We start from the raw sequence: 23,199 nt of genomic DNA, 5'->3' as shown, positions 1-23,199 counted from the left end.
TTAGTATTATTTATAATCACAAAATACAATATCAACTGAATAAGAGGAAATGTTGAATAAAAAAAAGAGCATTTCCTGCCATGGGTTGAGACAGTGAACACTTACATGTCAGACATTCCTATAAACTACTTGATTAGAATACTGATATGAGTTTTCATCTTCCGTGAGTGTAACATATTTTCAATGTACTCTTCATTTCTTTAGGGTTAAAACATTTAATGTGGATGAAAGTACATATAGTGTGTCTTTAAGGAAAGCTTTGGACATGCTGTGCGAAAAACACTTAAGAAGAAGTGAAACTGTTAAAAAAGGATTCTCTCACTATTTCTTCACATGAGATGTCGTTATTGCATAACAGCATATTGGCATGATCATGTCACAAGGCCCTTAAACACTAACCTGACTAAAATGTGTTAGTAGCTGTTATAATAAAATCAGTAATTGTGTGTTGGGCTGCTTGGTGTTTGAGTCTCTTCCTGACATCTTGACTGTTTATAGTATCGGCATTAGCATTGATCTTCATCTCTTTGACATCTTCTCTTGAGCTTGATATTTATTTATTTATTTTTCACCCTTGATAAAATGAGTATTTACATGTCAATCAGACCTTTTGTGCCTAAGGAAGCTATTAAGATACCGATGTCTGGAGTCGTCATTTCATAAGAGATCACACCATCTCAGTGTTTTCTTTTTGCATTTATATATACATTTATGCATTTGGTATACACTTTAATCCTAAGAGACGATAGATTGATAGAAAGTACACTATTTAAAAAAAAAAAAATCTGCTAAGGGAAGTGTTCTGGTTTTGAGCTTTTGCAGCTGTGGTCAGCAACATGTGATATCCTGTGCCATCATAAATATATATATAGCTCAAACATAATTTTTTACCCCTATTATGAAGTTATGTTATGTACTCTGCATTATCTGCAAAAAGTGAGATGTTACGCCAAGGCAAAAGGCAATAACTTCCACATTATCAATATTTGGTTGCTGATCACCATTTACAAAATCATTATGGTAACACCTGTATAAAATCTAGTGATCATGGGCTATCTCATAGGCTATAACATATAGTAATGTGACTATAATGATTTTCTGACTGTAACAACCAGACAAAATGTTGATCATGTGAGTGCATACTGTTTTGAATTTATTTGCAATGTTCACTAACATAAAAGGATGCAAGCATACATAGTTTATTTGCTTTTACATCTAATTGAATGAAAATAGCCTAACCAAAATTAAGGACTTTTGTTAAGAAAGTAGGAATAATGTTCAGAATGCTTGTGCATATTTTTTGCTGCAGGAAACAAGAACTGATCAACAGTTGAAGTGATTCCATTAAAGTAGAAATTGATTCAGTTCTCTACCTCTGGATACTTTCGCAGTGGTTGTAATATGTTGCATGCATCTGTCATGATGCCCTCAGTTAACAGTAGACTGGGCCTGTGTAAAGCACACTAAGTACAACATTAGCATTAGCAAGAGATTTAAAGTGTCAGAGATTTTAAGTGTCAGATCATGCCTTTGCAGTAAGACTGATCATAAATGTATGCCCTGTCCACAAGCAAAGCAACAGAAAATAAATGTTGTTGTCTTGGAAGTGAATATTAGCCAGAGTTAGCCATTAGAAGCTGCACACATGCATTAACAAAACTGAAACACAAATTTATTTGCTCAATGATTTAATAAAGAAGGTGATTTACAGTAATAGAATGAGATTTGTAGAAAAAACTTATATTTATCTGTATATTTAGCTTACAAAAAAGCAAAAACAAGTACAATTGTATTTATAATTGTTTTTTTTTTGTTTTTTTTTTAACCCGTAACCCGTTTCCTATTAGTGATCACATTGTTGATTTTAATCTAAGATGTTTTTATCTCACATATCCATTTAAAATCTTTATCACATGAAAAGTCACGCCAGCCTGATGAAGAAGTCACAACACAGTTCTCTGTACGTTCTCCATTTGGCTCTCCATTCTTCCAGAAGCTGAAACAACAGATCAGCATTATATGTTCATTGCAAATGATACAAATTTTGAGAATCTTTTTATTACATAATAGTCCATTTAATTCAGTTATTTCTCACCTAGCGGTCAGTGTGCTGCCATTAATCCATTTCCAACTGCCCTCTACATCACTGTCAGTCAGACCAATCCATAATTCACCATATTTTTAAAAAAACTCCTAATTAAAGAATATAAGTGAAATAAGGTTTTAATATGTTAACTAAGATCAGAGGCGTCATGCCCATTCAAAGTGAGGGGGCATGTGCCCCCTCAGATTTCTGAGCCAAGTGGATTTTGAATGCAGCTTTCAAACGACAAAAAAGCTGAATAATATGTTTTATATATTTGATGCAATCACACCGCTGTGATTAGATCGTTCAGTGCACAGCATCAGCTGCTAAACTTCAATTCAATTCAATTCAAGTTTATTTGTATAGCATTTTTTACAATACAAATCGTTACAAAGCAACTTTACAGAAAATTATGTTTCTATAATATTTAGTAGTAGCTAGTAGTTTGTGCATAAATAACACAAATCTGCGTTCACTCGCTGGCGCTGAGCCAGAGACAGTCGCGTTCGTACAACGCTTCATGATAACCAATCAGAAACGATTCTGTTGCGCTTATGAATGCAATGGCCAATCAGAGACATGCAGAAGAGTCATCACTGAAATGCGGTGTTTTGTTCACTTGCTCACTGACTGAATTATATAGCGAATTCTCTCATCAGAAACAACAAAAAGTGCAGATGTGCGTGCTTCAGTGATTTTAATGGGAGTTTTTGAGAGTGCCTGAACTCTGACTAGACTGAATGAAAATATTCTTTGATAATGTAAATGTTCTTTACTCTCTGTAAAATTAAAGTGTTAAATTAAGTAACTTACAATATTGTTATTAAAATTTACATTGAATTCAAATTCAGTCGTATTAAAAATATTTTATGGCATGACACCCATATATGGCACTTAAATAAAAATTCGTGTTTTTATGTGTAGTTAATAGATTACACTACTTTTGCCCATCACCATTTATTGATCAAATAACAATCTATAAAGGTTGTAGATTTATAGATGTGCCCCCTCAAAAATCATGAATGCATGACGCCCCAGACTAAGATACTTTGAACCAATGTTTTACTCACTTTTTGTTCTTTGCTGTTCATAATCATCAAATCCGCTCCTCTCTCTGTACAGTCTTTTTTGCTTTCAGTCCATTTCTTCTTCTGTGAGGAAACAAAGTAGAGACTGGATTGATGGCACATCCATCCATCTGTAAACACAAGCAGTACAATAATTAGCTCTGTTTTACCGTCCACACTTATTTACACAACATATTTATAACAGGTTACACCCAATCGACTGTGTCCATTTCATAATAAATATTTGTGTAATTTTGGTGTAGTTCTTTATTACCCATTTTTCTTATCTGCTGCCACAATTCTGTCATCTTTTCCTTTAACTGTAGACTTTTTTCAAATAGGGTTTTTTTATCAACTGAAAATTTACTAATATTCTTCTCCAAGTCATTTTTATTTTCTGTTAACTGAGCTATCTCGTCAGTGATATTTTTGTTCTTGATGTAAAACTCCTCAATTGTATTATGGAGATCGACACCCAGCACTATGACTGCAGTCAGCAGGAGAACACACAGCAGCACCAAACACACAACGGCTGCTCTGAAGCTTCTGACCTTCACACAATCACTTCCTGTAGATCAAAAACATGATGATACATATTTCTTCAACACGTTTATGACTCAAATGCACATATTAGTTTATGTAACTATAATGAGATGAGTCTCAGTACCTGTGTGTTGAGGTTTTTGTTGTTTCTTGGTGTCTAAGTTCTCTGTTTTTGTCCTGGCACTAAGACGGTTTCTAGCATCTCTGTTGGCATCAGTAAGCATCTCCTCTACATCTTTTCTTTCCATCACTCGTATCTCAATGCTTCTGCTGGCGTGAGTCGTCTAGAGTCAAAGTTGTTGGTGTGTGCACTGCGCCGCTGTGTACTAATGCTTTAAGAGGAGATCATTAACTACACCACATATACTGAGCAGTCATTTCCTGACTATATAAAATAAGTTTTACAGATAAATGATACATATCTCCATTTCCTCCATGTAAAACTGTTTGTTTATAGACTACTAGAAAATTAAAATGTGTACTGTAGCTAAACCTTTGATGTAAATATAAGAGCAGGAATAAACTGCTTTCTTCTAAAAATGTTGCTTATTCTTATCATTTTTACTAGGTTAGATTTTCCATTTGAATTGCCATTTATGTATTTGTTTATTTGTCTGATTGTTTGTTTGTTTAGTTAAGATGATCTTACTACTGTTCCTACAGAAAATGTGTCAGATCTGTCATCCCTATTTATTTACCCCTAAAGGGTGCATGTTACTGTAGCACCTTAAAGGCACATACGTATTATACATTTTGAACTTTTACAGTCACTTTAGTTGCTGCCACTATTTACTTTACTTTATTCACAACTATCACAAGGGGTCAGCCATGCTTAGAGTGTGAGACTTTAAGTCTCGATACCATTAGAGATTGTAAGTGGGGTGAGAGAGACCCTTGAGCAAGGCAGCAAACCCCTAACTGCTCCCCGGGCACCGCAGCAATATGGCTGCCCACTGCACCGGGTGTGTGTTCATGGTGTGTGTGTTCACTGCTGTGTGTGTGTACTTGCATAGGTTAAATGCAGAGCACAAATTCCAAAAATGGAAAGCGCAACGGCACTAATATGTTGGAACGCTGCACACGAGGCTATCAGAAACGGCATAGCTGAAACTTTTGATTCAGGAGACATTCATTCTTCTTAGCTTTGGTTAACAAAACTTGAAAAATGACACAAGAGTTCTCATTGTGGCAGTACCATTTCAAAAGATACATCAGTGTTTTAGATTTACCCCTAAAGGGTGCATGTTAGTATTTTAATTGTATATATTAGTACCTTTTGAAAGGGTATCACCCCTCAAATCAAAGCTCTTGTACTTGTCTCTCAGAGCCACTTCCTCATAAGGCATGCATTCTAAGAAAAGACAAGATATATATCTAATACAACTGATATTTAATCATGTCAAACTTCTCTAAAATAAGTCAAAGAGTGCATTTTACTCTCAGTTTTGTTGTTTTGGAGTCAGAATCCTCTACACATGTGTTTTTGATCCTTAAGAAGCACTGACTGAAGTTGCAGGACTGATATTGACTTTAGTACTGACATAAAGACTTTAATACCTTGAAAAACAACATGACAAATGTAAATAATAATAATAATAATAATAATAATATAAATAGAGATGTCCTGTATTTAGGAGAGAAAACCCTCTATCCATGTTAAAATGTTATGAATAAACATGTATTTTATGGTATCTTATACTTTACAAGGATATTCTCACAGATCCATTTAAAAGTATTATTATACAACCCATTATATGGATAGCATATATGGAATAATTTACAGCACAGTTCTCTCCTCTATATCCATCGTGTTCTTGAGGATCCCAGAACCTGCATCAACAGATCCGCATTAGATTTCTCTCTCAGATGTTAGTGCGTTGCCATCAACCATTTCCACCTGCATTCCACAGTACTGTCAGTCAGACCGATCCAGACTTTTTCTTGATCAAAAAGATTCCTTACAAAATCCTGAGCAGATGATTGGTTTATATCATTAAAAAAAAAAACATTATAATAATATTATCAAAGATAACAGTATCTTATATCATAAGACTAATAACAATTTTCTGGCAATTTATCAACTTGTTTGACTCACTTGTTCCTCTCTGTTGTTTATGATGACCAGATCTGCTCCTTTCATTTATTGTCAGTCCAGGTTTTCTTCTCAGAGGACACAAAGTAAAATTTGGATTGATAGTAAATCCATCCATCTGTAAAAACAGCCAGTTCAACCATTGAGTTGCACTAAAATAATGCATGATGTACCCTGTAGAAAATTATTAATATAGTTTATGATTGCCCATTTCATGAATACTATCCCAAAGTTATTTTTTTACTTGCTTTAACTGGTCTCTTTATTTAGCCAGGTCTAGCCAGGTGTGTACAGTAGTTTGTGTTCTTTGTATGGATGTGGACACACAGCACTATGACTGCAGTCAGCAAAAGAACACACCAAACACACTACAGCAGCTCTGGAGTTTCTGGTCCTCACTGAAACGAAGAAGACTTACATGAATAAATAAATGTTTCTTATAATCACTTGTGACTAAAAAGTATGTGTTTTTGCAGTCCGACTTTGAATGCAATTGTTCACAGTGCACATCACAGAATTTACCCCCCAAAAATTTGCAGTAGTACTTAAGGCTGCATACTACTACTCTAAAGTACTAATAATTGAGTTTGGGTTTGCTTTCACATTCATGTTAATGATGCCAACCAAACCCAGGCCACCTCTGTAGGATTATTGTATAAAGGAAGTCCACTGAAATTACCCGGAACAATTGTACCAGGAACTTGTTTTCCCTTTTTCCCCTTATTTCCAGACCTGTTGCTTTCTGGGTTTCCACCGCGGTCTAAAGTACCATGAAGATTTGTCAAATAGTCTGGTGACGTAGATCTGCGCGCATTTCTCAATACAAAGTACACACATTTTGGACTTGCATCCTCTGTAGTTTGGACTTTGCGCGTTTGACTCGGGTGTGATGTCCGCGACGACTCAAATCCGGTAATTCTGCAAACAGCAGCGTACTTGATAACATCAGCCAGCTTGCCATGGCTGCTGCAATTTTCCTCACGGTATATTTACAATAAAACTAAATGGGATATCAAATAACACTGCCTCTTTTTGTTTTCATTTAAATATAATAATACCCGCAGAAATGTACTTAGTTCAGGGAAATGTGTATATATACAGCCATTACACACAATGAGTAAATGGTGGTTAAAATCACAATGCTGCGTGAACTCAACCAATCAGCATGTTTAGCACCCAGGTCCCACCGCTGAAAGTTCCGGAACTTTGAAAAAGTACTACCTCGCCAGCAGGTAACATCTGAATGAAACATCTGAATGAATCCCTGGCTCACTCGATTTGTTCCAAATCTGATTCATTCAAGGAACGAAACACTGTGTTGCTATGTTCTGTTGTATAAGATGAATTGCACATTTGTGCTCGCAGAGAAATATTAGAAGATATTCAGTAAAGTACATTGCTTGTGCAAGGAATATAAAAAAACTTAAAAACTCATGCCTGGGTATTTTTTCTTTAATTGCTTGAATTATAAGGGCATTCTAACAGGCTTCATCAAGCAGAGAAAGCTTTTGAACACAAGATGTGTTATTGTTTATTTTATGCAAGTCGATGAGTCAATATCAGCCCTACTATCGTCTCTGAGTCCATCACACATACAGCACAATAACATAATGTCGGGGAATGTCTTTAAATTATAATCAAGGAAAAAGCATATCTTTTCTCTTGTCTTCTTTTAAAAAGAACTTCAAAAGTTGAAACCATTTTGCACAAAAAATTATGAAAACTTGCTAACGCTTCTGAGCAACAGTTACAGAACCGAGTTCTTATTGGCCAGTCAATGGAACACCCAAAACTGTATATGGCATCATAATGAAGACGAACTATATGTTTATATGTTAAATTCTGGAGGGGACGTCAGATGATGTCACGTGGTGACGTAATGACGTGGTGACGTAATGAAGTGATGTCACGTGGTAAGAGTAAACGTCTTATTCAAATCAAAAATAATGTTAATAAACTTGTATATTATGCTATGTGATACTTTACGAAGCCCTTCTCGCAGATCCATTTATATGCAGCATTACATCGAAAAGCATACCACCCTGGTGAATAAGACACAGAATAGGTCTGTACTCTTTGTCCATTTGGCTTTCCATACACACAGAAGCTGGAACAACAGACCAGCATTAGATATTCAGTGCTGCTTTCTGTGTGATATTATACTGACTGTTACAATCATTTATTACATAATAATCAGTCCTGTTTAGGTTTTTTTTGTTTGTTTGTTTTTTTTTTACCTAGAAATCATGTTGCTGCCATCAACCCATTTCAGACTGCCATCCACATCACTGTCAGTCAGACCAATCCAGAAATTAGTGTTTGTAGCAATACTGTTGACAAAATCCTAGAATAATTGAGGAAGACACAAATTGGCTTTTCACACTGTGTTTAATCCCACTGAGGTGCTAAACATGTCAAGTCATTTTGCGGCTAGATGTTTAGCAATGTACACCCAATCAGAACTTAAATCAAATGAGAAATCCTGTGTGGCCAGAAATATCTCTACATCTGCTTAGCATTTCTTGAATTGCCATTTTTATGCTCAGAAAAATACCACAAATCACATGAAAAACACATACAAACAATGTATTGTAATATTAATACGTTTATTGTCTTTTATTTGTGTTTCTGCTAGAATTTTTCCGCTTTCAGCCACCATACAGAATTGACAGATGCTGCTTTTTAAGTGCACAAACTCGTACACTCTAAAAAATGCTGGGTTAAAAACAACCATTTCTGGGTGAGTAAATATTGGACAGAACACATGCTGGGTTACTTTGACCCAGCTTGTTGGGTTTTTTACTTTAACCCATTAGGTGGGTTGGTTTTGACATAGTGCTGGGTCCTGATAATGAAGGGTATTTATTTATTTATTTATTTATTTATTTTTTAAGTAATAGATATTCACTCTAAAATCTTTGTCATATATACTAGAGAGAAAAACTACCCAGTACCTGGGTAAAAATATTTAAAAAATAAATAAATAATAATATAAAAAATAATAAGAATAATAATAATAATAATAATAATGACCCAGCTGGATGAACCCAGCAATTTACCTCATGCATTCATTTTTATGTTATGTTATGTTATGTTATATGTTATGTTATATTATATGTTTGTCACACATTTACGTTGGAAAAACCTATAGCTTAAATAAAACAAATACTATATTTATCCAATCATTGTTGTTGACATTGCAAATATGCAAATAAAACATTAACCCAGGGTTAGGAACTTAATCGTAAAACCCGGGAAAGTATAAACAGTGTGAACCATGAAACATGATGACCCAGGATTTAGTTTACCGAGAGTTTAAATTGATCTAAGTAAAGTATTTCAAATCTGAAACACCCTTTTGTTCTTACTTACAAATAGATATAAACATAATTTTAAGAAAATACATTATTGTTTATGATGATCAGATCTGCTCCTCTCTCTGTACAGTATCTTCTGCTCTCTGCCCAGTTCTTCTTCAGTGAGGAAAGTACAAGCTAAATTTATAATAAAACCATCCATCTGTAAACAGCATTTCAGTTATGAATTATTTATTCCCACTTACACTGAAGTATTGATGAATTATATTTGTTCCTATAGTATATTATTAAAGTTCAAGATCACCTGTTTCATGAAGACTCGTCGCCAGTTAATTTCTCTCCTGATTAAACTGCTCTCTTTGTTTAATCAGGTTGTCATTATTGATTAATAATCCATCCCTTTCATTTGTCAAGATTATGTTCTTGGTTATTAGCTGATCTCTTTCTTCTTGTGAGGTTGGTGATCTTGGTTAGTAGCTGGTGTTTCTCTTCATTGTAGTTTGTGTTCTTTGTATGGATGTGGACACACAGCACTATGACTGCAGTCAGCAGAAGAACACACAGCAGAACCAGTTATTTCAAGGCATGTGTCGATTTAAAAATATATTTATATATATTAATCTTTCATTATTTATTTTATGTTGTATGTGTGTGTACGTGTGTGTGCATATTTGTACTAAAGTATATCTACCCATTTCACAAAAGATTTTCAACAGCTCACTTTTCTCCTGATTGAACTGGTCTCTTTGTTTAGCCAGTTTGCTGTTCTTACTCAATAATCCAACCCTTTCATTTGTCAAGTTAATTTTCTTGTTTAGTAGCTGCTCTCTCTCTCTCTCTTTTGTGAGGTTGGTGTTGTTGGTTAGTAGCTGGTGTATCTTTTCAGTGTAGTTTGTGTTCTTTGTATGGATGTGGACACACAGCACTATGACTGCAGTCAGCAGAAGAACACACAGCAGCACCAAACACACAGTGGCTCTGGAGCTTCTGACCTTCATTTAATCACTTCCCAAAGATGGCAGATAACGACAAATGTTTTCTTGGTCACACTTTAGATTTGGGACCAATGCCCAGAATGAACTAACTGTCAACTACTACTTCTGCCCCGATAAACTCGCTTATTTATATTTAGTAAGGTAGTAAGTAATGGTAAGGTAGAAGCCACTATAGTAGAATTATGCATGCTAATAAGCACCTGGTTAATACTGAGAATTGATCCCTAAACTAAAGTTTCACCATTTTCTCAATCTCCTAATGTTTGTGTTGCTTATGTTTGTACCTGTGTGTTGAGGTGTTTGGTTTTTCTTGTTGCTTCTCTCAAATCCTGTCTTCCATCAGTGTTTATATTGCCATAAACAGGCTGAGATTTTTTTTTTCCTGTGACCTCTGTCTTTTAAATAGTGGATACTCTCCATGTGTGTTTGTATACCTCTGCTTTTTTAGACTGATTTCAGCAGGTGGTGGAAAAGTATGTCATTGTACAAATCCATGCGATATCCTTTCAACAATGAAAAAAGTGTGTTGTGGTGGTCACCTTGTTGTTTTGATGTGAAATAAATGAGAATGAAGTCACCTTCCTTAACCTGATGAACTTAAATTAGATACGAATATGTCAGTAAATTGTGCTTGATATCTGTGTTTTTATGTTGTGCAACTGTGTATGGCTTTTATGATTCTTTTATATTCTATAAGTTATTGAGAACAGTTTAAGAGAACTTGTCTGAGTACATTGTGTGAAGCCACAAGTCACATTACATGCAACTCTCAATGAAGCTAAAAAAACATTTTGAAGTGACATCTGTGTGACTATTAAAGTCTGCATAAAATCAAAAAAATTTACACAATTTATTTTGTTTGTGTACATTGCTAGTCTTGAGGTGAACAATTAATCAATGCAAGTTAATCCACTGAAGAAAGAAAAAAAGATTGTTTCAAAAAGAACATTTGATTGACAGCTTGGTCAGAATATCCTAAACCACTCCACTCCAACCGTTAGTTTGCTGCGAGTGAGAGAAAGACATGTCTCATCAGACACTGCTGCTGTTCTGAAACACTGTGGCATTAGTTCATGACCAACTTCCTGATTATGATGTACAGTACATCGTGGTAAATGAGCTTTTGATCTGTAGTTCTTTCTCATACTAGATGAACATTGAGAGAACATATGTGAGAGGAGGAATCAGGTTAGAAATTATCCAGAAAACAGTCCTTAAATTGCATGAAAGGTGCACAACAAACTCACTGGAGCTGCACTGGAGCTTCATTTTCTCTATTAGTCTGTATATTTAATTATGTCAATCCTCTCTAAGGCAGGTCACAGTGAGTTTTGCTCTTGGACTTTACTCAGTTGTGCTGTTTAAGAGATCTGATCCTCTATAGATGTGCATGTGATTCTTAAGAAACACTTCAAATGCTGACTGGAACAAGACTGACTTTGACCAGTTTGGAGTGACACATCATCTTTAATGATAGAAAATACAGGCCTTGGAATGTTACGATTGACCAATCAAAATCCAGTGTTCCAGAGAGCTGCGTAATGAAGCGTCTGAACAACACATAGATAAATAATGCCAAAATTTTAATTTGTAAGTGAACTATTCTTTGAATTATTTATCAAGTAAAGCATGTGTTTGTACAGTACTGTAGAGGCCCAAACAGCTATTCTTTTCAGATCAGGGATGTCAAGTGCTACTTCTACACCGTCACCGTCCGGAATATTTTAACTCCAAGACACCTGTCTGAAATCCTCTAGTGATGATACCAAAATAACAGTGGGCTAGATCTGTTCTCACACTGTAAAAAAAAAAAAAGTAAAAAGTAAAAAAATGGATAATGTACTGGCAGAAAATTACAATTAAATTTACGGGCACTTCCTTCAACATTAAAACGGAAAATTCTGTAGATTAACATTTTCTTTCGCACCATAAACAGAAAATCTGTTATGCAGAGATTTAAAAACAATTATAGCATAGGCCTATATTTTGTAGCAAATAAATCCAGCACCATATGTACAATTTGAACATGGTTTATTTTTACCTCATGTGAGCATTCTTAAAAATGTGTTCAGTAGCTTTTATTTGCCTTAAACGGGTGAAGACAAAAATATTGTGACATCAACTAATTTAACAATGTGAAAAGCACCATTGAAAATGTTTGTATTATAAAACACTTTTAAGTTTTAAACAGCAACATGCAGAAAAAAGAAAATATGAGCAGGTACTTGTACAATATTGGTGTTGCACCAAAGAGTGGTCACAAAGATAAACAATTTCAAATACATAGGGTAAAAATTAATAAAAAGACAGGGCTGTCACTATTAACAATTGCTACAAACTTATAGTCAATAGTCAAGTGAAATGACACCCATTCCTATAGAACACAACATTATTTAAAAGCACAAAAATATTAATTCTGTCATCAGTTACTCTCCCTCATACCGTTCCAAATCCATACGATTTCCATTCATCTTTGAAATACAAATGAAGATTATTTTAAATGAAATCTCTGCTATTGACAGCCTATGCAACTACAATTTCAAGGTCCAATACAGTATAGCTGTCAGATTTAATTAAAATGGATCTTCATTAGTGTTCCAAAAATGAACAGTCTAACAGGATTGGAATGAGAGATTGCAATTCATATGCTAAATAAATGAGTGCACTTAAGACGGTAAAATGTTTACCGTAAAATAATTAATGAATGTTTTGAAATAGCCTTTTACAGTTTTTGGAAATGTGTTTATGTACTTAGTTCGGGGAAATGTGTATATATACAGCCATTACAATGAAACGAAATATTATATCAATTTGCCTTTTTTATTTTAATTTTAACATATTGATAAATTGAATACAGACCATATATTACCTGTTAGATTTACCCAAAACAAATGATATTTTATGTTTAACCACTAAAGAGACATCAGAGCCAGCGGCACATATCAGAAGGTTTAGCCGAGATGAGGCTGCTCTTGACGGATACATAAGCCCTGAGCTCCTGCTGATCACTTGGACATGACTGTCTCCGAAATCAGCGAAACACATTTTTAAATAGGCACTGTATTTATGAATAAACCACAGATTTGAGTTCTAAACAACTACATTCTCGCCTGAAATACTTTTAAAATTACATTTCATGACATAATAACAATAATATTCTGAAAATGAGCCGAATAAATGGTGATTGAAATCACAATGCTGCATGAACTTTCAGTTCCGAAAGTTCCGAAAGTTCTGGGGTCTCATTTATAAAACTATGCGTAGGATCTTTACTAAAAGTTTACGTGCGCCCAAAAGCCAAAAATGGCGTACGCCAAAAAATATTCCGATTTATAAAACCGTGCGTACGCACACCTGTAAGCAATGTTCCCTTTATAAATCACAGATCACCCGCAGATGTGCGTACGTGAACCAGCCTCATATCCCGCCCTGTACACGCCCATTTTTAACCATAAATAGTCAATGCAAATCACCTCATGATTGCTGATCAGCATGTAAATGAGAGTGGAATCCCATATATACCTGGAAAACTGGCATGCGACCCGCCAATTAATTAATCCAAGAAAGTGAAAACGTGCATTTCTGTTAGCCTAATTTTAATAATGGCGACAGGTGAGAAAAGAGGAAAAAAACGTAATTTCTCAGATACTGAGATTGAAACACTTGTAGGGGAGGTGGAGGCTCGGAAAACTGTGTTATTTGGTGGCCACAGCAGTGGGGTCACTAATAAAAAGAAGCAGTGCGAGTGGCAAAGTATTGCTTCTGCCGTCAATTGTGTCAGTGGGACAGAATGGACAGTTGCAGAATTAAAGAAAAAATGGTCCGACCTGAAGGTATACAAATTTTTTTTTTACCAACATATTACATTTGTGTTTTATTAGGCTATATACCTATATAAATAGCAATATTGATTTTCAAAAAGTTTTATTTACATGTGCTTACAGTATGCAAAATATGTGAAATAAAGATTCTCATTCATTCAAGGTGGAGGCAAAGAGAAAACTGTCCTCCCACCGCCAGAGCGTGGCTGCAACTGGTGGGGGCCCATGTACAGCTGATCTCACATCAGTGGACAGCAAAATCGCGGCTATAATTGGGGAGGTCAGCGTGTGTGGTATTGTGTCGGAAAAGGAGGGAGACACTGACGTGACTGAAACCACAGAGGAGCAAGGTTAAACCGATTTTTAATCATTAACGCTGTACATTTGAGTGTGTGGGGTGATAAATGGATAAATGTTGCCAATTGTTTGTCCTCCAGTCCTTCCGGAGTCTGAAGCTGTAAATGAACAGGAGGTTCAGGGTGAGGGGTTCTCAGATGCAGATGCACAGCGTCCGGCTCAAAGCAGTGCCCCTTCTGCGTCTGGCACGTCCAAAAGTGGTCGGGTACTCACTGACGCAGTCCTGCAGTTACAGCGAGAGACAATAAACGCTGTCAACAGGGTTGCAGATGAGCTACGGCAGATGAGAGAAGTGATGCAAGAAATTGCACAATCATTAAAAGATGCAGTTAAAACATGAACCTTGAGTTTTGTCTTTCTTTACAAATGCCGCATGACATCCTCACGGATTCTTGCACCTCGTTGATATCCCTCTTGTCGGCCAGGGGGCTGTGGCTCGGGGTCGTAATGCTGGGGTAGAGGGAGATCAGGAGGGAGAGGAATACCGTTTCTCAGTGCTATATTGTGCAAAACACCACACGCCCTGACAATCTTGCACACTTTTGCTGGATGGTATAAAAGTCTGCCACCCGAGGCATCCAGAGCACGCCATCTGCATTTCAGGATGCCGATGGCACGCTCCACAACTGCGCGGGCACGAGAGTGGACCTCGTTATAATGAGTTTCCTCTGCGCTCTGCGGGTTTAAAAATGGGGTGAGGAGCCAGCGTCTCAGGGGGTAGCCACTGTCGCCTGCAGGTTATAATTATATTAAAAACAAAATTGTTACAGTTTCTACTTTTTAATATTGTTAAACTCACCAAGAAGCCAGCCATCACGTACTGCGCCTGCATTTAGTCTGTTCCCTACACTGCTATGTGTCAAGATAAAGGAATCATGTGTTGAACCAGGCCAGCGTGCCACAATGTTTGTGAGGGTCATGTTGGAGTCACATATGATTTGCACATTAATAGAATGCACATGCTTTCTATTAACATAAGCAAATTCATTTTCAGATGGTGCCCTTATAGCAACATGAGTGCAGTCAATTGCGCCGATTACATTTGGGAAACCAGACATTGCTGCAAATTGCGTTTTAATTTCGGCCTGTTCTCGCACAGTGTAGGGGAACCTGATGTATCGACTAACCATATTAAGTATACCATTTAAAACGACAGATATTATGGCACTCAGGGACGGCTGTGATATACCAGACCTATAGGGTGAGATGATAGATTCCAATAGAATTATTTCATATACAAAAAGGTCTTAGAGACAAATTTGAGGATTACTTATAGTTTTTTTATATTATTAATTTACCTGTCTGCCAATTCCCGCTGGAAACAGCCGGTTGCCAAGAACCCCAGAGTGGTGAGGACTTGTATTTGGACTGGGATGGCATGGTTCCGGCGTGTTGCCCTCTCTAATACTGGACCCAATTCAGCACATAGATCCAAGAGCACAGCTCTAGGGAATCTAAATCGGCTTATTAGCCAGTCATCATCATGGGCCAGGAAATCATCATGGTCCCTGAAAACTCGTTCTCTCCTTATTCTGCCATTAGCGTAATCCTCCAACAGTGCCAGGAGTGCCATCATGAAGCATTACATACCCGGGTCACCGGAGAATTTATATGTTTCTAGCAAATAGACTGATCGTTAACACCTTGACAAAATCACTTAATTAATTTGTGGGCGAAAATTTAAGACGAAAATGTTATAGTGAACACATGCTTCTTGACGGTTTTGTAATGAACACCGTAATAGTTAGGACCGATGATGAGTAGCGATTGTGCTTCATGACTGTATTTGCAGACTTTGACATTTTATGATATAGGCTATGTACATTAAGGAAAATATTTCCTTTTTACACTGTGTTCTGCAGTTCTCTAATAAAAGGGTATTTCATGCTATTCTGTAGGCTATCACATGTATCGCGCCATGTCCTCCTGTGCTCCCGTTGTGGACAATGTGACTGTAAGGCAGCGCTGATTATTATTTTATTTTACTTTTAATACATTTTGAATTACGTTTGGATTTTACTAGATGTATATAGCCTAAAACAATCGGCACAAATAACACTGTTGGATTTAATCTTCATGATAATGTGGATATAACGTATGAAATGGAGTGAAAATTAAATGTCATTCATTCTTATAATCGTTCTTCTCACATTTATTTTCTACAATCTAACTTCAGTTCACGACCTCACCATCGGTGTCGCCAATTCCCTTTGTCTCCAGAATGTGCGTACGCACGGCTCAAAGTTTGCTTAAAGGTGCGCACATTCTCCCGTCAAGTTTGTTTTTTATAGATCACAACCTTTGCGTGGGAACTGGCGTACGTACGTTTCCAGCCCCGTTTTGTGCGTACGCACGCTTTATAAATGAGGCCCCTGGAACTTTGAAAAAGTACTACCTCGCCAGCAGAGACTTTCTGGGGAGCATTTTTTTACACGGAACTTTATTTAGTTCCTGGTTCCTGCAGTGGAAACATACCGAGTACCAGCCCAAAGTCCCTAATTCCTGGGTAGAGCTCCTGCAGTAGAAACACAGCTTATTAGAGCAAATTTCCGAGTAAGGTTGGTGCAAATGTCGTGCTAGGAGTGTAGTTCATGCAGATAGGTGCGGTGATGCCCATGAAAATCCTGCGCTCACCTGAACGGAATGCTGTCACTGAGATCATGAATCTCACCCATCTCCGCACACAGAATGCCTTCTTCAATGAAGGCAGCCCCGCTCCCCCATTTCTCCCCTCTCAGCTAGCTCGGAGAAGAAACAGAGGAGTCACGGGGCTGAGCAACCGGGCTTTAATGATCTCATGCCGGTACAAGATTTAGACCCAAACCTGCTTGGGATGTACCTCAGGTTTTCAGATCTACAGTAAGTGGACCCATGAAGACATCTATATACAACTACTTCTAACTTCTAACATATGGTTTACTCTAATAATATATAACGTACACTACAAGTCACTGAGACCACAACCAAACAACATATAATGAGAGTTTACCAGGAATTCATTTCTGTTCTTTATTATTAGCTCGTCTCTTTCTTCTGTGAGGTTGGTGATCTTAGTTAGTAGCTGCTCTCTCTCTTCTGTGAGGTTGGTGATGTTGGTTAGTAGCTGGTGTGTCTCTTCTGTGTAGTTTGTGTTATTTCTATGGATGTGGACACAGCACTATGACTGCAGTCAGCAGAAGAACACACAGCAGCACCAAACACACTACAGCTGCTCTGGAGCTTCTGGTTTTCACTGAATCACTTCCTGAAGATGACAGACAAATGATTCTTAATGCCAGTACAGTGAAAGTGTGTTTGTACCTGTGTGGTTTGAGGTGTTAGTTTATTTTTTTCTCTAGGTGTGTCTGTCCATTTCCTGTGTTCCTGTGTTTACCTTGGCATAAACAGGCTCAGACATTTTTGTAACTATGACCTGTACAGTATTTTTTTTTTTTTGTGAACACCACACTATATATCTCTGTGTAGTTTCTGTTTTTATTTATTATTTATTTATGATTTGAACAAATTTATTTATTTATAAACATTTTTTAGAGGATCAACCCCATGAGATGAAACATCTCCTTTTCACGGGGGTCCTCAGGATCATGTCCGAACAACATAGAACAGCAGAACAACAGAGTAGATACAATCAAATAAAAGAAAAAAATCAAAATAATCATAATGAAATAGTAATACAAAACTGTTGCTTTGATCTCATGTGAATGACAGGTTATGGATGCCAGCAAATGAAATTGGGTCAGAGATCGCTGATTGTACCCAACCTAAAAAGTCTTTGCATCCATCTAATAGGGCCTGTCTACATGAACGCATGTATTTTTTGCAAATCGCAGCTTTATCTATGCGGTTTGGCCTTTAGTCCACAAGCAAATGCAGCACCAGGTCACTGAAACCAAATTTTTTTTTAAACTCCTGCCAGAGTGAAGATTTTCAAAAACTTTGGTTGCAGTGTTATCATGTAGACAGCGAAATGTCTTGGTTACATACGTAACCCTCGTTCCCTGATGGAGGGAACAGAGACGTTATGTCGAACGACATATGGGGTCTCACTTGGGAGGCCAATCATCTCTGAGTTTAAGAGAAAATGCCAATGAAAATTGGCTAGTGGATTTAACATACCTGAGCCACTCCCCGTGTCAATGGGTATAAAGGGTGACCGGTGCATCCACTCATACGCTGAGAAGCCGAGAACATGTCCCGGCAACAGCGTACGGTTCACTTAAGGGGAAAAGCTACACTTAAGGTCGTAACCTTCCCAACGCCCCAGCGCAAATTCACTTACCTTGGTACCAAGGGGCCAAAGGGTGAGTACATCGCTGCTGAAGAAGGCCACGCTGCTGTTCCGCCCACTCAAAGTTAGTGGAAGGGATTTCAATCTTCAGTGAAAGATTGCTTCAAATCTTCCCTATTTGTTCTTTCAGCTTGACAAGACAATGGGGAAGCGAGCCTAGGAACAGGCCGCTACAGAGACCACATCCTACCTGTAGGGAGGTGACATGTGGAGATACTGATATGGACTGACCCACGGGGCAGTACTATATATGGAAAGGGTCTCTGAGGCAGGTCCTACCTTAGAGTAGGGATGGAACAGCTGCCAGAAGAGACTGACAGAACGGGTCTGTCAAGGGAAGACACGGGTTTGCCAAGAGGGAAACCATACCATGGAAGAAAACCCACATGGGATTACCTGTAGAGAATCGAGCCATGTGGACACCTAGCCCAGTACAGGGGCTGACCGGAGCTCCGGGCATGCTAACACCAGTACTGGGCCTGGCGAAAGACTGCTCCGCCAAGTCTGACTGCCGAGGGTGCTGGAGGATGCTCGACCAGGGTAAGCCAACTGGGGAACTCTACTGGGAGAAGAAAGGCGCTCGCATCCCCGTGTTAGGGGGAATGGCGCAGCAAGCGTGACACCCAGCCAGCCCTTCCCGCCAATTACCTGTTACCCAACACAAGGGAAGAAACTGGCTCTACACGAAGGTTGTAGAACCTCGCGAAGGTCTTAGGTGTCGCCCGGCCCGCAGCTCGACAAATGTCTGCCAGAGAGACACCGTGCGCCACCGCATAGGAGGAGGCCACACACCGTGTGGAGTTTGCCCTCACCCCCAGGGGGCACGGATCACCTTGGGAACGGTACGCCAAGGCAATGGCATCCACTATTTAGTGGGCCAACCTCTTCTGGGAGACAGCCTTCCCCTTCTGCTGACCTCCAAAGCAGACCAGGAGCTGCTCAGAGCTTCTGAAGCTCTGGGTGCGGTCCACGTATATGCGAAGCGCTCTTACGGGACACAGCCACGCCAAGGCTGGATCTGCCTCCTCCAGGGACAGCGCTTGCAAGTTCGACACCTGGTCTCAGAAGGGAGTGGTGGGAACCTTGGGCATGTATCCAGGCCGGGGTCTCGGAACAACGTGAGAGTAGGCCGGCCCAAACACAAGGCACTCTTCACTTACCGAAAATGCTTGGTGGCAGATCACTTAGGGTGCCAAATGGTGCCAAGCCCCTGAGAGAGGAGGTCCCTCCTCAGGGGGATGTGCCAGGGAGGGGCTGTCACGAGGAGCATGAGTTCCGAGAACAAGGTCCAGGTGGGCCAGTAAGGTGCAACCAACAGGACCTGTTCCTTGTCCTCCCTGACCTTGCACAGCATTTGTGCGAGCAGGCTCACTGGGGGAAACGCATACTTGCATAGAGCCCGAGGCCAGCTCGGGGGGGCCTGGGACAGAGAATAGTGCAGCTGGCAGTGAGAGGACTCGTGGGAAGTGAACAGGTCTACCTGGGCTTCCCCGAGTTGACTCTAGATCAGCTGGACCGTCTGGGGATGGAGTCGCCATTCCCCGGGAAATGTGAGCTGTCATGTGGTGCTGTCTCTACCAGCTCCTGAAGAGCAGTCTCCCACATCACCGAGTTGCCCGTGTCAGGGCCGCTTAGTCGTCTTCCTAGAGGACTTCGCAGCCGGAAGTGACACGGGGGGCGCCGCTCTCCTGCGCGGGGCTCGACGCGTCGGCCTCGAAGATCTCTCAGTATGGTGCGGAGCTTATGTGGAGGACGCAGGGGGCGCCCACGGCGACGAGCAGGCTGAGGCACTGCCCGCGACGAAATGGTGGCAACCGGAGGATCACGTTGGGGCAAGATGTGCTGTATGGCCTCAGTCTGCTGTTGTTCTGTCAGGAACTGCTGGGCACAGCCCCTGACAGCGTCGCCACACAGGACAGCCTGGGAGATGGGAGCGTCGAGAGTGCACTTTGTCAACGTCTCTCATACCAACCAGGCTGAATGGCACTACTCGACCACCAGAGTGGACATCGCCTTCCCGAGGGACTGTATCGTGACTTCTGTCACCCAGAAGGGTGAGGTCAGTCGCCGTGCGCAGCTCCTGCATCAACCTTGGGTTGGTTCTACCCTCATGCATTTGTTAAAGCTTTGGCTTGGTGAGTTTGCAGGATACCCATGGCATGCAGGGAAGAGGCAGCTTGGCCTGCAGCACTGTAAGCCTTGGCAGTGTGAGCGGCCGACAGTTTACAGGCCTTAGGTGAGAGGCGCAAACTATTCCTACCAGTGGCGGCGTTTTGCGGACACAAGTGCACCGCAATCGCACTCTCCTGCTGGGGAATATCGACACACCCCTAGCTGCCCCGCCATCGAGGGTAGTGAGGACGGAGGAATGAAACGAGCTGCTTCCGGCCGTAAAAAGGGGCCATCCACGACTACATCACTTCCCCATGCACATCCGGGAATAAAGGAACCAGAGCAAAACGCGGTTGTGAGCCGCGCTCTACACCGAGAACCAATCGAACAGCCATGAGCACTCAGAGCTGGGCGGTGCATTCACCTCCATCCTGATGCTCACAGCTGCCCGGGCAAGCACGGCTGTCAACTCTGGGTCCAATTCAGCAGTGGCGACAACACCCGAGGGGGGCAGCCCCGCTGAATCTTCATCCACAGAGGTCAATAGCCCATCCCCGATGCTGAAATTGACATCTAATCCCCGGCGGCAAACTAAATGATCCATTGGGACTGCCATAAGACAGCAAAGTCACAGCAAAATCACCCAGCAGCTGCACAGGACAAACACTGCGGAAGGGGTAAGAGGTCTGTGGGGCGTGTCCCGGCGTAGAAGCTCTCACTGTCACCTTCAAATCTCCCCAAGCACTAGCTGGCGGTCCTCTGCTCGTGGCAGAGAAACCGGAATGGGTAGTGACAGAGGGGTCTGCTCCTTTCCCTTCAAGAAAGGAGAGACGCAATCTCAGCATTGCCATGGTCACACACGCAGTGCATGCATGAACCATCCACGAACGCACCTTCACCGTGCTGAATGCCCAGACACGGAAGACAACGCTCGTGACCGTTGTCAGAGAACAGGAAACGACCGCATCCAGAAGCACGCGATGGAAACGGCGTCTTTAAAAAGACGCGAATCGTCCGTGATTTGCTCTTTTAGGAAATCTGCTCTCTTAGTTGAAGTGCCCAGGGGAATCGCTGAAAGGGACACCGCTGTTTCCACCATACCGCCAACCAGAACTGCTTCCCGACACAGCAGATGAATGGCTTTGTGGAGTATAAGTCAGTGGTTCAGGTATGTTAAATCCACTAGCCAATTTTCATTAATGTTTTTTCTTAAACTCAGAGATGATTGGCCTCCCAAGTGAGACCCCATATGTCGTTCGACATAACTCGTAGTGACCGACAGATAGGGAACTGGAGATTTGTGATGAGGCTTGTGACGAAGCAGAATACGCTGATAAGCCTGGAAACTTTTTCAGGCTTCTGATTGGTTTCGATTATATCACCACCTGTTGGCTTGACAGTGCTTCATAGCATGCTTTTAGAATTTTCATGTGGACAGAGATTTTTTTTTTTTTAAATGGAAGAAGGACATGGCCTAAAGCTTGATGACCAGAGGCATATTAAAACATGGATAAAGGCTAATAACCACTGCTTCGGGAGTGTGTTCACGGTGTGTGTGTTCACTGCTGTGTTTGTGCACTTTGGATGGGTTAAACGCAGAGCACAAATTCCAAGTAAGGGTCACCATAGGCTGTATGTCACATCACTTTTTTCACACTAAGGCTTGTCACCTTCCATTGTCAGTTGCGTTTGTTCTGGTTGCGTGTCCTCAATCTAGTATCAGACTCAAGTCTCAAGGAGAGATCAAGTCTGAGGAGGAGGGAGTAGAAGCAACTCTCCAATATTTTGAATTTGGACTGCAGTAACCATTTCAAAAGCTTGCTGTCAATATTAAATACTACGCCTTTAATATCTTATATTAAAATTAGTCTACAAAATTGATAGAAAGACTGAAGGATTTGATGTTCGTAAGCATTCCTCTTAAATGACCAAGTCTTTCTCAATTGGCAAAAACATAAGATCAAAATTTTACATACACAAGATTTTAAATTATATATATATATATATATATATATATATATATTAATCTTTCATTATTTATTTTATGTTGTATGTGTGTGTACGTGTGTGTGCATATTTGTACTAAAGTTTATCTACCCATTTCACAAAGAATTTTCAACAGCTCACTTTTCTCCTGATTGAACTGGTCTCTTTGTTTAGCCAGTTTGCTGTTCTTACTCAATAATCCAACCCTTTAATTTGTCAAGTTAATTTTCTTGTTTAGTAGCTGCTCTCTCTCTCTTTTGTGAGGTTGGTGTTGTTGGTTAGTAGCTGGTGTATCTTTTCAGTGTAGTTTGTGTTCTTTGTATGGATATGGACACACAGCACTATGACTGCAGTCAGCAGAAGCACATACAGAAGCACCAAACACACTTCAGCGGCTCTGGAGCTTCTGACCTTCATTTAATCACTTCCCAAAGATGGCAAATAAAGACAAATCTTTTCTTGGTCATACTTTAGATTGGGGACCAATGCCCGAAATTAACTAACTATCAACTACGACTTCTGCCTCAATAGTAGC

At 39.7% G+C, this 23,199-nt stretch overlaps 1 protein-coding gene and 1 pseudogene across 3 annotated transcripts in view; one reads left to right on the top strand and one right to left on the bottom strand.

Annotated features, from left to right (window-relative positions):
* cadm2a (cell adhesion molecule 2a) overlaps positions 1-23,199 on the top strand; it is a 470,143-nt gene that overhangs the window by 252,461 nt on the left and 194,483 nt on the right. The gene's annotated exons all lie outside the window — the stretch shown is intronic.
* Positions 1,832-23,087, bottom strand: LOC132132315 (CD209 antigen-like protein C; annotated as a pseudogene).

Source organism: Carassius carassius, chromosome 49 (genome assembly GCF_963082965.1).
Source record: "Carassius carassius chromosome 49, fCarCar2.1, whole genome shotgun sequence".
NCBI classification, from domain to species: domain Eukaryota; kingdom Metazoa; phylum Chordata; class Actinopteri; order Cypriniformes; family Cyprinidae; genus Carassius; species Carassius carassius.
The sequence above is the reverse complement of the archived record's forward strand: the minus strand, read 5'-3'. Positions and strand labels throughout refer to the sequence as shown.